This window comes from Theropithecus gelada, chromosome 1 (genome assembly GCF_003255815.1).
Source record: "Theropithecus gelada isolate Dixy chromosome 1, Tgel_1.0, whole genome shotgun sequence".
Taxonomy (NCBI): domain Eukaryota; kingdom Metazoa; phylum Chordata; class Mammalia; order Primates; family Cercopithecidae; genus Theropithecus; species Theropithecus gelada.
In genome coordinates this window covers 180,338,526-180,353,828 of record NC_037668.1, presented here as the reverse complement: position 1 = coordinate 180,353,828, position 15,303 = coordinate 180,338,526, and positions in this window count along the sequence as shown.

Here is a 15,303-nt window from a genome sequence, read left to right as displayed (position 1 = left end):
GTAAACTAGTTTACAGTCCTGCCAACAGTGTAAAAGTGTTCCTACTTCTCCACATCCTCTCCAGCACCTGTTGTTTCCTGACTTTTTAATGATCACCATTCTAACTGGTGTGAGATGGTATCTCATTGTGGTTTTGATTTGCATTTCTCTGATGGCTAGTGATGATGAGCATTTTTTCATGTGTCTGTTGCCTGCATAAGTATCTTCTTTTGAGAAATATCTGTTCATATCCTTTGCCCACTTTTTGATGGGGTTGTTTGTTTTTTTCTTGTAAATTTGTTTGAGTTCTTTGTAGGTTCTGGATATTAGCCCTTTGTCAGATGAGTAGATTGCAAAAATTTTCTCCCATTCTGTAGTTTGCCTGTTCACTCTGATGGTAGTTTCTTTTGCTGTGTGGAAGCTCTTTAGTTTAATTAGATCCCATTTGTCAATTTTGGCTTTTGTTGCCATTGCTTTTGGTGTTTTAGACATGAAATCCTTGCCCATGCCTATGTCCTGAATGGTATTGCCTAGGTTTCTTCTAAGGTTTTTATGGTTTTAGGTCTAACATTTGAATCTCTAATCCATCTTGAATTAATTTTTGTATAAGGTGTGAGGAAGGGATCCAGTTTCAGTTTTCTACTTATGGCTAGCCAGTTTTCCCAGCACCATTTATTAAATAGGGAATCCTTTCCCCATTTCTTGTTTTTGTCAGGTTTGTCAACGATCAGATAGTTGTAGATGTGTGGTATTATTTCTGAGGTCTCTGTTCTGTTCCATTGGTCTATATCTCTGTTTTGGTACCAGTACCATGCTGTTTTGGTTACTGCAGCCTTGTAGTATAGTTTGAAGTTAGGTAGCATGATGCCTCCAGCTTTGTTCTTTCGGCTTAAGATTGTATTGGCAACGTGGGCTCTTTTTTGGTTCCATATGAACTTTAAAGTAGTTTTTTCCAGTTCTGTGAAGTAAGTCATTGGTTGCTTAATGGGGATGGCATTGAATCTATACATTACCTTGGGCAGTATGGCCATTTTCACGATATTGATTCTTCCTATCCATGAGCATGGAATGTTCTTCCATTTGTTTGTGTCCTCTTTTATTTCAGTGAGCAGTGGTTTGTAGTTCTCCTTGAAGAGGTCCTTCACATCCCTTGTAAGTTGGATTCCTAGGTATTTTGTTCTCTTTGAAGCTATTGTGAATGGGAGTTCATTCATGATTTGGCTCTCTGTTTGTCTGTTATTGGTATTAGAATGCCTGTGATTTTTGCACATTGATTTTGTATCCTGAGACTTTATTGAAGTTGCTTATCAGCTTAAGGAGATTTTGGGCTGAGATGATGGGGTTTTCTAGATATACAATCATGTCATCTGCAAACAGGAAAAATTTGACTTCCTCTTTTCCTAATTGAATACCCTTTATTTCTTTGTCCTGCCTAATTGCCCTGGCCAGAACTTCCAACACTATGTTGAATAGGAGTGGTGAGAGAGGGCATCCCTGTCTTGCATCAGTTTTCAAAGGGAATGATTCCAGTTTTTGCCCACTCAGTATGATATTAGTTGTGGGTTTGTCATAAATAGCTCTTATTATTTTGAGATACGTTCCATCAATACCAAATTTATTGAGAGTTTTTAGTATGAAGGGCTGTTGAATTTTGTCAAAGGCCTTTTCTGCATCTATTGAGATAATCATGTGGTTTTTTTCTTTGGTTCTGTTTATATGCTGGATTACATTTATTGATTTGCATATGTTGAACCAGCCTTGCATCCCAGGGATGAAGCTCACTTGATCATGGTGTATAAGCTTTTTATGTGCTGCTGGATTTAGTTTGCCAGTATTTTATTGAGAATTTTTGCATCGATGTTCATCAGGGATATTGGTCTAAAATTCTCTTTATTTGTTTTGTCTCTGCCAGGCTTTGGTATCAGGATGATGCTGGCCTCATAAAATGAGTTAGGGAGGATTCCCTCTTTTTCTATTGATTGGAATAGTTTCAGAAGGAATGGTACCAGCTCCTCCTTGTACCTCTGGTAGAATTTGGCTGTGAATCCATCTGGTCCTGGACTTTTTTTGGTGGGTAGGCTATTAATTATTGCTTCAATTCCAGAGCCTGTTATTGGTCTATTCAGGGATTAAACTTCTTCCTGGTTTAGTCTTGGGAGACTATATGTGTCCAGGAATGTATCCATTTCTTCTAGGTTTTCTAGTTTATGTGCGTAGAGTTTTTTTTCCAGAATTATGTTTTTGGGATTTTGATTTTTAAGGATTTCAACATGTGGGATTATGACATTTGAGATGGTATCTTTCAGGATTATGATTATAATAAATTCCTCCCCAGGGAAGATCCTCAGTCCTATGTTTCCAGAAGTTTGTTCTTAGCTAGTTCTTTTGTAATCCTCATTGGTGTCTTACCTAGAAAACATTTTCCTCTGGGAAATATTTATTCAAGTGGTTCCCGAGAACTGATAAGCCTTTATCACACAAAAATGAAATATCAAATGATGAGTTCAGATACCCATGTGAATGGATCTTTTGGGCCATCTATTTAGCGGCCTCAAAACAAAATAAAGTGGCACTCTGAAGGCTGGTTGTGCGACCGTGTGGGTTTGAAATTCATCTAAATCATGTCAAAGTATGGAAGGGACCTTCAACAATTATGTGATCCATCTATAGGTTTTCAGGCACATCAATATTTTGACATCTGAAAAAATGATATTTTTTATTTGCACAAATTTCCACTAAAGAAGGTTACAATGAATAACTAAGCTATTTCATCACAACAAGGTACAATGTACCATCATCTCTCTCTCACCTGGGCTATAACAGTAATGCCCTAAACTGCACTGACTCTTGTTACCATTCTTGCCATTCCTTCCCCCTTTTATTTTATACTCCCCTACACCCAGTAACCTATTTGGCACACTGAAGCCCAAGTGATCTTTTAAAAATGCGAGTTAGATCATGCCAATTCTCTTCTTCAAATCCTTTGGTGGCTTCTCATCCTTCCTAGGATGAAAACGCATATGGTTGACAAGACACTCTGTGAGCCTGACTTAGCCATCCTTCCTCCTCACTCTCACCTCCAGCATCTCTGGTCTTTAGTATCTTCCAATGTGCCATCATGTTCCTGTCACTTTATGGCCTTTCCATAGCATCTGAGTGCTTTTATCTGTGCTGCTCCAACCCCCAGTGTCCCTGTGTTACTTAACCTGTATTTTTGGTCCATTGCACCTATCACTCTTTCTCTTTGTTTATATATTTGTGTGCTTATTTGATTAATGTTTGTTTTCCCAACTAGACTATAAAGCTCCATGAAGTAAGGCCTTTGGGCTCTTCTACTCACCAGTATATCCCCAGTGTCACAGAAAGAGACACATAGTAAGCTCACAGTGAATATTTGCCTAATATATGAATGAGCTATCCCTTTTATCAGCAAACATGTTTCATGCATTAAGTTGAGCCCATTTCCAATTATTAGAAGAGATGGAGAATTGCTGTTCACTTTCTTCTAGTTCTGTCTTTGCTTTGGGATGCAATATACTGTTACTTTGGTGAAAATGCACAGATGTCTCATTAACAATGAAATTGGGCAGTATACATTAACTTAAATATCATTAGTTTAGTTAACAGGTGTTGTTAATTTTATTCTTTTTTAAGTTAATTAGTTATTCTTTCTGTTCAAAGTCTGATTTGGTGGTGATTGGAAAGGGTTAACTCCACTACATAAGAGCTTTAGTGTTATTCAAATTTTTCCTTGCTAGAAGAAAAAGTTCAGTTTTTGTTGTTGTTGTTGTTTTTTGTTTTTGGTGTAAACAGCAGCATAGAGAAATAAAGCAGCAAGGGACATCTTAATAAATGTTAGAATAAACTTTAAAATGACAATAAAGAAATGGGAATTAGGGATAGGTTTCAAGAAAGAACCAGGGATCTTATGAGAGTTATTTATTTGAAAGGAGAAAGACTGTTCTTTAAGCTGTATCAATCTGTTTTCATTTAATCTAAATCCAAAACAAATACAGATTGTAGCCTGACTAAACTTTCTCCCATGACTAGATCTCAGAAAGTATTGCCTACATGTGACCATTTTTCTAATAGTGTATGTAATCTTAAAAATAGTAATCATTTATGAGATACCATATGCCAGACACCTACATAGAATACTTTATTTGGTTCTCAGTGACAGATATGATTATTATTTCACATTCTAGAAGTAAGGAAACTGTGGTTCAGGGAGGTTAAGCAGTTTGCCCAGACTCATGACTTTGGACAGATCCAGATTCAAATCCCAAGTTTTGCTGATTGTGAGCCCTATGCTCCTAACTCTTTTGTCTTATTTCCTCTTTAAAATGAGATCCTAACATTTGCTAAAATTTAAGATGTTTTCCCATTTTCACAGGCAAATTACTTAGAGCAGTGGTTCTCCAAATGTAGTCTTCAGATCAGCAGAATCAGCAACACCTAGGAATTTACTAGAAATGTTAATTTTCTGACCTAGCACCAAATTTATCGAATTAGAGACTGGGGGGTGAGAGTGGGATGGGCACAGCAATTTGCATTTTGAGGAGCCCTCCGTGTGATTCTGATGCATGCACAATTTGGGTACCACTACCTAAATGGAAAATTGAACAGCCCCTATTGCCATCTAAGCTAGTAACTGATCATCTGGCCCCTTGCATTCCAGGGGTCACTTTTGGATAATGTTTCTCACTCTCTCACGTTCCTCTGCAAATCAGTAATGGTGATCTGAACGCTTCCTACAGATTTTTGTTTTGAGCCGGTGTTGCTATTTTTGCAAAGGCTCTGCTGGAACTCCTGATCCTCCCGCCTCAGCCTCCCCAGTAGGGGAAACTACAGGCCTGTGTCATTGCACCCGGCTCAAGGAGAGATTTTTATTTGTTTGTTTTGTTTTTAGAGATAGGGTCTTTCAATGTCGCCCGCGCTGTTTCTACAGATTTTGTTTTGGTTTAATATGGTGTCACATAAACTTACACTGGTTAAGTAAACAGGCAACATTTGAACTAAATTTAACTTCAATGTTGTGGTGGTCTGCAAAAGGTCATTGTGCTTCTTGGTTAACATTTTCGTGTTTCTCCACTTCTGCTTTCGTCCAGAACAGGAAGCGGAAGTTCTAAACTACGGCGGAGTCGTCTCTTGGTATTTCCGGCCTCGCTGAGACCAGAAAGTAGCGGAAGGGACAAATGTTTCTTGTTAGAGTCCCAATTTGATTTCTAAATCAAGGTGTACAGGATCAAAGGTCTCTTAAGTGCAGATCTCAAACTTTGATCGTTATGTAAATAAGCAACTTGAAACTCTCCTTCACCACTTGTAACACAGGCAGGTGACTGAGATGAGATCAATCAGAGCTGAGGAACGAGGGGAAATTCCCACCTAATAGCTGAGAGCAACAATACTTGAGTTTGTGCTTGCCTTCCCTTTTAATTTTCTAAGGTATAGGTGATCAAAACTCTTAATAAATTGAAGATTGAAGGTCTTAGAATCTGAGTAAGCTAAGAGGATATACAGTTTCCACAAATGAATTCTCTCATTACAATAAAAAATAACAGAGGAACTTTAAGGCATTCGTTCGCTGCCAAGAATTTCAGCTGAGGTTGTGGGTGGCGGAAGAGGGTAGTTAATTTAATTAACTTCTGTTTTGTGATCTCTAAATAAAGGCACCTGGAAGTAGAAGCAGAGAGAAAAGATCGTACCATGTTTTCTATCTGTTATTTAGCTTGGATTTTCTGTTTCGATAGTTGTTTGTTTCTATAGGGAAGAATACTTATTCACACTGAAAGAAAGCAAAAGAAACGGATTTTTTAAAAAACATAATGAAACTTCTAGATGAGTAAACCCGGAGGATAGTTTGTAAATTAAATAAATGTGTTTGGTGTATAATCAGGGAAACTGATAAAACCCATTCATCTAAAAAGAAGGTGAAAGTTTTCGGCTGTCACCAGGGTCTAACTTGGTAAGTCAGTCCCATTATCACATACCAATGAAATAAAACTAGAGGGGTGTTTTATTCATTCGATTTAGAATCTTTAGAACCACTAGTCCAGTAGTGCTGTCAGGTTAAAGGTTGTTCAATATAAACCATATATTTGGACTAAAATAATCACATTAGCCTTTGTTAAATGTACTCATGATGAAGTGATATAACAATAGTGTTCTCCCTACTTGAGATTTAAAGCTTGAAATTTCTAATATGATCAATGTCTCCACTTTGCTGTCTGACATAGTACTGCTTAAACCTTCCTCAAATACTTGTATGCCATATATGTTTCTAATCTATATACAATACTACTAATATATAAGCACTGTGTTTTCTTCTAGCTTAAAATAATAAGTCAATTTCCTTAGGATAGGTACAACTCTAGCCTTAGATAAGAAGTTTTGGATTCTAAATTGAGCCCTGCTGTGAAAACTAATCTTTGCTTTAGATCTCCACCTTGTGGTTACATGTTTAAAATGTAAATTCTTGTGATTTTATGATCCTGGCTTATAGATTCTTTCAAAAAGAAAGGTAGAATGGATGAACATTTTCTGACAATAACTTGAGACTTATGACTGGATATTTAGAAATTTATAATTCAGATTCAGTGCACTTCAGAATGTTTTCTCTCTGAGACCCTTGTTTACTACTTTTTATTCAACTACCTTGAAAAATTGGTTTTGGGTTTCTTAAGGATTGAAGAGGATTTTAGAGATCATCTTTTGGATTAGTGCTAGTACAGCAGGAGCTAATAGGAGGAACCTCATTAGCGTATCTTTAGTAAACTTGAATGAAGGGAACATATGGGTTTAGAACTTACCACTTCAGAACATTGAGGAAATCTGTAAGAAATACTCCAACATTTCCCTACCACCGTGTGTTTTTTAAAAAAAAAAGAAAAGAAGAAATACCCCAACATGGGGTTTACATTGGTCCAAGAAAAGAAGACAGGTTTCAACTATGACATCCTGTGACTTCATTTTCTAAGTTTCCTCATCACAATATAGAAAAGCTATATGATGTCCGCTGGGTATACAGCAGTGCTCTGTGTAGCTTAAAGAACATGTAGTTCCAGCATGAAGTCCTGCAAGAGTGGGCCTGGTGTGCTGTGTGTGGATCAACTCTAGAGCTCTTTGGATTTATATGAGACTTGATTTACAGAATTTAGTTACAAAGCACAATAATATTTTATTACGTTCATTTGTTTATATATTGTCTTTTTTTTTTTTTTTTAACATTCAACAACAAATATTGGTGACTCCACCTTAAAAACAGACTCAGAATCTAAAAACTTCTTGTAATTTCCTCTTTCACAGCAACCAGCTTTATCCTATTAGAACATGAATCAGATTACTGTTACTCTCCTGCTTAAAAACAGGGATTTTCCCTCACTCAGAGGAAAAGCCTACATTCTCATGGTGGCCATCAAGACCCACTCTAACTGGCCTGTGTTCCCACTCCAACCTCAACTCCTCTATCACCCGTCCTCCTTCTGCTGCAGCTACATGGCCTCCTCGGTGGTCTTGGTACATAAAAGCCTCTGAAATACAGCTCAGTCGGCTTGGAATACTCTCCTTCCATACACTCACATGGTGTGCTCCCTCCCTCCTTCAGGGTTAGTCAAAACTCATACTTCTTTCTGGCCACCCACCTAAAATTGCAACACTCCTCCTACACTTACAATCCTACTTGACTGCTTTACTTTCTAAGCTTTATCCCACATACTATACATTTTTCTTATGTGTCTCATGTATCATCTGTCTTCTCCCCTACCATGTAAGCGCCACAAATAGTGATTATGCTTGTGTTTTTCACTCTTACTTCTCAGCCCTCACAACAGTGCCTGGCTCAATAAACAAATATGTGCCAAGTGAATGACTGTCTCACCCATTACATCTTTAAGTCCCTTAGGGCCATGTCTTGTTTGCATTTCTAGCACCTAGCATAGTGCCTGGCATTTAAAAGAGTTTAAATAAATGTTTGCTGGTTAAACGAATCACTGTTGAAGTACCCTCTTAAGGACTGTCAACATATTGTACATATAAATATGGGATGATTGTATTTATTCTTACTGATTTTAAATATTATTTAATATTTTAAATATCATTTAAAAATCTTAAAATCATCTTGGCTACATTTCATGTTATTTTTATTCATTTGATTATTGAGTCACTCTTATTTGAGTACTTAAGACTGTTCATTTGAAAACTTTTTCTCTTTCTTTTTTTTTTTCTTTTGTTTTCTTTCTTTCTTTTTTTTTTTTTTTTTGATGGGGCCTTGCTCTGTCACCCAGACTGGTGGCAATGGGGCTATCATAGCTCACTGCAGCCTTGAACTCCTGGGCTCAAGTAATCCTCCTTCCTTAGTCTCTAGTAGCTAGTACTGTAGGCACGTGCTACCATGCTTGGCTAAATTTTTTTGGTTTTGCTTTTGCAGAGATGGGTCTCTCTATGTTGCTCAGGCTGGCCTCAAACTCCTGGCCTCAAGCGAACAATTCTCCTGCCTTGGCCTCCCAAAGTGCTGGAATTATAGACACAAGCCACCATGTCCAGCCAAAAACTTCATTCTTAAATATTTTTTAAGACTTCTTCCCGTTCCTTTCCTTGATACTATCTACAAGGTGATCTGAAATTTGATGTATGTCGATTTTTGTTTTCTTTTTAAGACAGGGTCATGTTCTATTGCCCATGCTGGAGGGCGGTGGCACCATCATGGCTCACTGCAGCCATGACCTCCCAGACTAAATCAATCCTTCCACCTCACCCTCCCAAGTAGCTGGGACCGCAGGTGCATGCCACCATGCCTGGCCAATTTATTTTTTATTTTAAAATTTTTTGTAGAGATAGGGCCTCCCTGTGTCACTAAGGCTGGTCTTGAACTACTGGTCTCAAGCAATCCTCCTACCTTGGTCTCCCAAAATGATGAGATTACAGGTGTTCAGCCTTTCTCTCTCTCTCTATTTTTTATAAAAATAAATTTTATTGTATATATTTGAGGTTTATACCGTGTTATAGGATATATACAGATAGCAAAATGCTTACTATAGTGAAACAAATGAACATATCTGTCATTTTACATAGTTTTTTTGTGTGTGATAAGAACAATTAAAATCTACTTATTTAGCAAAAATCCCAAATACCATGCAATTTAATTAACAGAAATCCTCATGTTATACATTAGATTTCTAGGCTTCATCCTACATATTTACTACTTTGTATCTTTTGACCTATATCTTCTTTTATCCCCCACTGCTGTCCTTGGTAACCACTGTTTTATTCTCTGTCTCTTATACTTGACCTTGTTTTCTTTTCTTTTTTTTTTTTTTTTAAGGTTCCACATATAAGTGAGATCATGCAATATTTTTCTTTCTGTGTTTGGCTTATTTCACTTAGCATAATGTCATCCAGGTCTATCAATGTTGTGGCAAATGCAGGATATCCTTCTTTGTAAAGGTTGAATAATATTCTTCTGTGTGTGTCTCTCCGTGTGTGTGTCTGTGTGTGTGTGTGGCATATTTTCTTTTTTTTTTTTTTCTTTCTTTCTTTTTTTTTTTTTTTTGAGATGTAGTCTCGCTGTTTCACCCAGGCTGGAGTGAAGTGGCATGATCTCAGCTCATTGCACCCTCTGCCTTCTGAGTTCAAGTGTTTCTCCTGCTTCAGCCTCCTGAGTAGCTGGGACTACAGGCATGTGGTACACTTTCTTTATCCATTCCTCTTTTTGACAGACATTTAGGTTGTTTCCAGATCATGGCTACTGCGAATAATGCTGCAAAAAATATGGATATCTTTATGAAGTGGTGACTTCATCTCCTTTGGATATATACCCAGAAGAGGGATTGCTGGGTTATATGGTAGTTCCATTTTTAATTTATTTTGGAACTTCTATACTGTTTTCAACAATGGCTCTACGAATCTACATTCCCAATAACACTGAACTAGGGTTCCCTTTTCTCTACACCCTCAGCGACATTTGTTATTTCTTGTTTTTTTGATAATAGCTACCTTAGTGAGTGTGAGATCATATCTCATGGTGTTTTTAATTTGCATTCCTTAATGATGTTTCCCCAGTGATTAGTGATGTTGACCACCTTCTCATGTATTTGTTGACCATTTGTATGTCTTCTCTGGAGAAATGTCTGTTCAGGTCCTTTGCCCATTTTAAAATAAGGTTATTTGTTGTTTTGCTATTGAATTGTTAGAGTTCTCTATAAATTTTGGGTATCAACCCCTCATCAGCTATGTGGTTTGCAAATATTTTTTTCCCGATCCATAGATTGCCTTTTCATTTTGTTGTTGTTACCTAAATGGACAGATATCCTGTGTATATGGATTGAAATAATTAATATTATTAAAATCTTCCTACTACCCCCCAAAATATAGATTTAACACAGTGCCTATCAAAATTCCCATGGCATTCTTCTGAAGTAGATAAAACAATCTTAAAGTTTGCATGGAACCTCAAATAATCCTGAAGAACCACAACAATACTGAGAAAGAAAAACAAACTTAAAGTCACTGCACTTCCAGAATGTAAATTATATTACAAAACTATAATACTCAAAACTGTATGGTACTGGCATAAGAACAGGGACATAGACCAATGGAACAGAGAGTACAGGGCCCAGAAACAAATCCAAACATATATGGTCAATTTATTTTTAACAAAGCCTCTAAGAGGACACAATGGGGAAATGATAATCCTGTCAATAAATGGTGCTGGGAAAACTGGATTTCCACAAGCAAAAGTGTGAAATTAAAGCCTTATCTTACACTATATACAAAAATGAACTCAAAATGGATAAAATACCTAGATGTAAGACCTGACACCATAAAACTATAATACAACATAGGGAAAAGTTCCTTGACATTTGCCTTGGCAATGATTTTTTGACTATCACACCAAAAACCTAGGCTACAACAGCAAAAATAAATAAATGGGATTATGTGCACTTTTTATACACTCTTTCTTTTTTACTCTTCCCTTTGGAACTTCCCTCCCACCTCTCCTCAGACCCTAGGTTCCTATGTGTCCTCACAGTGCCTGCTGGAGGCAACTCAGTCGAAAGGGAGAGGAAGCTCCTCAGTAGCTACAGCTACTGATGACAGCTGTAGTTTACAGCATTGTTTCTCAGACTTTCATATGCATATGAAACCCCTACTGGTCTTGACAATATGCAGATTCTGATTCAGGAGGTTGATGGGTGGGGCCTGAGACTCTGCACTGCCAGTAATTCCAAGGTGATGCTGATACTGCCTTTTGGAGGGTCAGACTTGAATAGCAAGTGATAGAGGAGTCCTCTCCTCATTCAGGTTTAGCCTGTTTCTGTCTGATGCTGCTAGCCTTTGCTGATATAGTAGTCTCTGTTTAGGGACTATAGGTGGCTTTTAGGGGTCACTGTTCATCTTTATTTTGACATCTTTATTGCTGCCAAGAGGACAAGTTCTAAACTCTTCTCTGGGTCAGGCTGTCTGGGTATCCCCTGATGTTCCCGCTCTTCTGCTAATCTCTGTGCACCTTCATATGAAGTCAAAGGAATGAGAGGAGTGATACTGTATTATATATCCTCTAAGGGTCATGGAAAACTGGGATGGGTGGGGTTTTCCCTGTTTTCTTCCTAGATACATCACAAAACAGTCCCATCAATCCTTGCAGATGTAGTTTCCTACTTCTGGGATCTCTTAGTCTAGGAATAGATGTTAAGTAACCCTCCCTTCTTCCCCAGATTGGGAAGCAGAATATAAAGGCAAACATGCTACATGCTTTTTTGCTGAGAATGCTCTTTATTCAAGGATGGCCTCAAGAAGCCTGGCTCCTGAGCCAGGATGAATGTGAACTTGTGGTCTCTACAGTCTAGTGTGGATCTTGCCAGAAAATAATACCCATTCCTGCAGCCACCTTTAAGGATTTTCTCAGAGCTTCTTTCACTTGCCTTCTGGAAAGAAAATCTCCCACTACCTCCCCAGTAGAAGGTGGGGTAATAGCACTCTTTTCACAGACATTTGCTCCTCAAAACCATACATGACGATTTCTCTCAGTCTTTTTATAAGACCTGGCAGTGCCCTCACCCCATGACCTTTGCTTTCATTTGTTGCTCCTCCTTTTTCTCTTTGTTTCTCTCTGGCTTCAGCCTGGACTTAAAACTGGGTCCAAGGAGCAGAGATGCTTCCTTGGTCCTCTGCCCCAAGAATGAAGTAATAACTCATCACCCCTTCTCTCACCTACTGATATTTTCCTCCTTTCTCTCCATACAAGTGATGTGAGCCCCGCCCTTCTTCCTCCAATCCAGTTCCAAATGACAAAGTGCCACCACTTCCCCTGGCTCAGAACCTACATTTACTAAAATTCAAATCCTTACTGTCACCACCACCAACCCATAGTCATCAGTTCTGCATCACCTAGAGCCTGACTCTCCAACTGCAGTCTCACACCAAGATTTTGCACAGGTTGGTGCCAGTTATGTCCTGCTCTGAAACCTTTCAATAGCTTCCCCTTACCCAAATCCAGAATAAAGCCCAACTTTAAATCTACTGCTAGGATTATGCTTGTCCCTTCCCCAGTGCTGAGACCAGCTCAGGAAGACCCTAACCCAGCGGCACCAGAGGAATTAAAGACACACACACGGAAATATAGAGGTGTGAAGTAGGAAATCAGGGGTCTCACAGCCTTCAGAGCTGAGAGCCCTGAACAGAGATTTACCCACATATTTATTAACAGCAAACCAGTCATTAGCATTGTTTCTATAGATATTAAATTAACTAAAAGTATCCCTTATGGGAAACGAAGGGATGGGCCGAATTAAAGGAATAGGTTGGGCTAGTTAACTGCAGCAGGAGCATGTTCTTAAGGCACAGATTGCTCATGCTATTGTCTGTGGTTTAAGAATGTCTTTAAGCGGTTTCCACCCTGGGCGGGCTAGGTGTTCCTTGCCCTCATTCCCGTAAACCCACAACCTTCCAGTGTGGGCGTTATGGCCATCATGAACATGTCACAGTGCTGCAGAGATTCTGTTTATGGCCAGTTTTGGGGCCAGTTTATGGCCAGATTTTTGGGGGCCTGCTCCCAACACCCAGCCCTCTCCCACTCCCTTTAGGGCCTCCATGACACTCCATCAAAAGAAGGTCTGGCACACAAGACAGTTGAATAAAGGGATGGATTTTTAAAGATTATGATCAGTACTCTCTGGGGTTTGGTGGTAGCTGGGATTATGCCAAACACTGGTAGGAAATTGGAATGTAGAACATATGAGGTGTCTTCTACCCTCAGTTCTGGACTTAAGACTTAGACAGTATTGCGGGATGGCAGGAAAGATCACATTCTATATGCTAGCACAGTTAAATAAATAAACTGGAGCAACCCAGCTCTCTCTCTTCTCATTTTCCCCTCCTCTCCCAGAGATGAGCCAGAAGATACAGCTTGTGACAGGTATAGGGGTAGAGTGGAAATGCAGATGAGAGGTTCCAGAGCTTTGCTGTGATCTATTAAAGAGGAGTGTAAAGAGAGCATAGACTTTAGGTCAAAAAGTACTCCCTGCCTTGTCATTTGAAAGCTTTGTAGCTGTGGGCAAGTAACTAAACTTCCTGTCTTGTTTTCTTATCTGATAAATGGAGAAAATAATTTTTATCTTTCATGGTTGTTAACCAAGTATGGAAATATTAACTTAAATGCTCATGTACTTAATATCTGACTCATAGTGAGTGCTCAATAAGAGGTAAATATTCAACAAATTGTAGTATTGTCATTTTTACCCCTGTTTTTATGATTTTGAAGTTTTATTTTAGTCTTAAAATCTAAATGTCCTTTGGACACAATGCACTTAAGAGAGATTTTTTTTCTCCCCTCACAACAGTAGTAAGTTCCATAATAGAGTCAGGCATTGGAGAGTGATAAATTACTGATACACTGTTAAATGAAAATATCTGTACAGTAACCAAAGCTGAAATGTTACCAACGTTAAGCTTAGAGTTATTTATTTTGGACTTTGGACAACAATTTTATGAATCAATTTATAAAATTGGGCAATTCTTAGCTAACATTAATTTCACATTTCTTGAGATCTTATGCTTAATGCTTACAGTTTAAAAATTGAAACTCAAATCAACTTCTAAAAGTCCACACCACCCACATTTTTCAGGGTCTATAAACAATAATACATCGTTGAATTAATGTTAATACTGACATTATACAAACATTATTTTGAAACATTTATTTCAACTGAAGAGACTTTACAGTTTGCTTAGGGAACATTCTTCTTCAATAGTTCAACCCTAATCCTCTCTTATTGTCATCCTATATAATTGTCAATGCAAACATTTAGCTTAGTGACTTAAAAAAATATTATGAAAAGCCTCAGACAGGTATGTAGTGTTTTCCATTTGCAGCTAATAAAATATTATAAATGTATTATTAAATCTTTGTACACTCATGAAACAGAATTATTGTGACAGGCAAAATTTAATTTCAGTTCTAGACAGAGTATCTTGAATTTATAAGCAAGTTGCACTGAATCAAAAAGAGCATACACAGTTTTGAAGATAGAGTTTAAAACATAATTATGCAAAATTTTTTCTTCAGCTCAGAAGTCTTACCATATCTTGACTGTAACATTGAAAACAACTACTGCTTATTGAGTGAAAACTACATACCAGTTACCGTATCAGGCAGTTTAAATAACTTAACCATTTAATCTTTAAAATATACGCTATAAATAGCATCTTTGTTCTCATTTTACAGATGAGGAAGCTGAGGGTCTACAAGTTTAATTGATTTGCCCAAAGTTATAGGGCTTGTAAGCATCAGAGCTGGGATTCATGCCTCTAAAGCCTACTAGCAGTGCCAGTAAATGGAAAATATAGGCTAGATCTAGCTACCCCTGCAACTAACTGAATATCTTTCATTTGAGTAGACAATGAAAATTAGTGCTGGAAGAGAGAATTAATTCAAGTCTTCATTTTATAAGAGGCAAAGTAACATGCCCAAGACCAGACAACTAGTTATTGGTAAAGCTCTGATTAAGACCCTTAAAACTTGCTTCATTTGGTGTTCTTTTTCTATTCTGTCTGTTAGACAAAAGGAGTTACCAGCATGAGTAGATCTATCACAGGACATGGTCCTTTCTTCTTAAGTCAAATGAGCTGACCCTATGGACATTCTCTGGCAATTATTTTCCTCACATTACTTCAGGAATATATTATTTTATGTAATGTGTCCTCTGAAAAAGCTGTCTGTAAGTCATAAAATGGAACTTGCTAAATGGAACACCAGCAAGTTCCACTTAGAGTCTTAGAATCCTACTAGGCCTGCTTCTTTATTCCTCGGATAAGGAAATCCTATCCAAG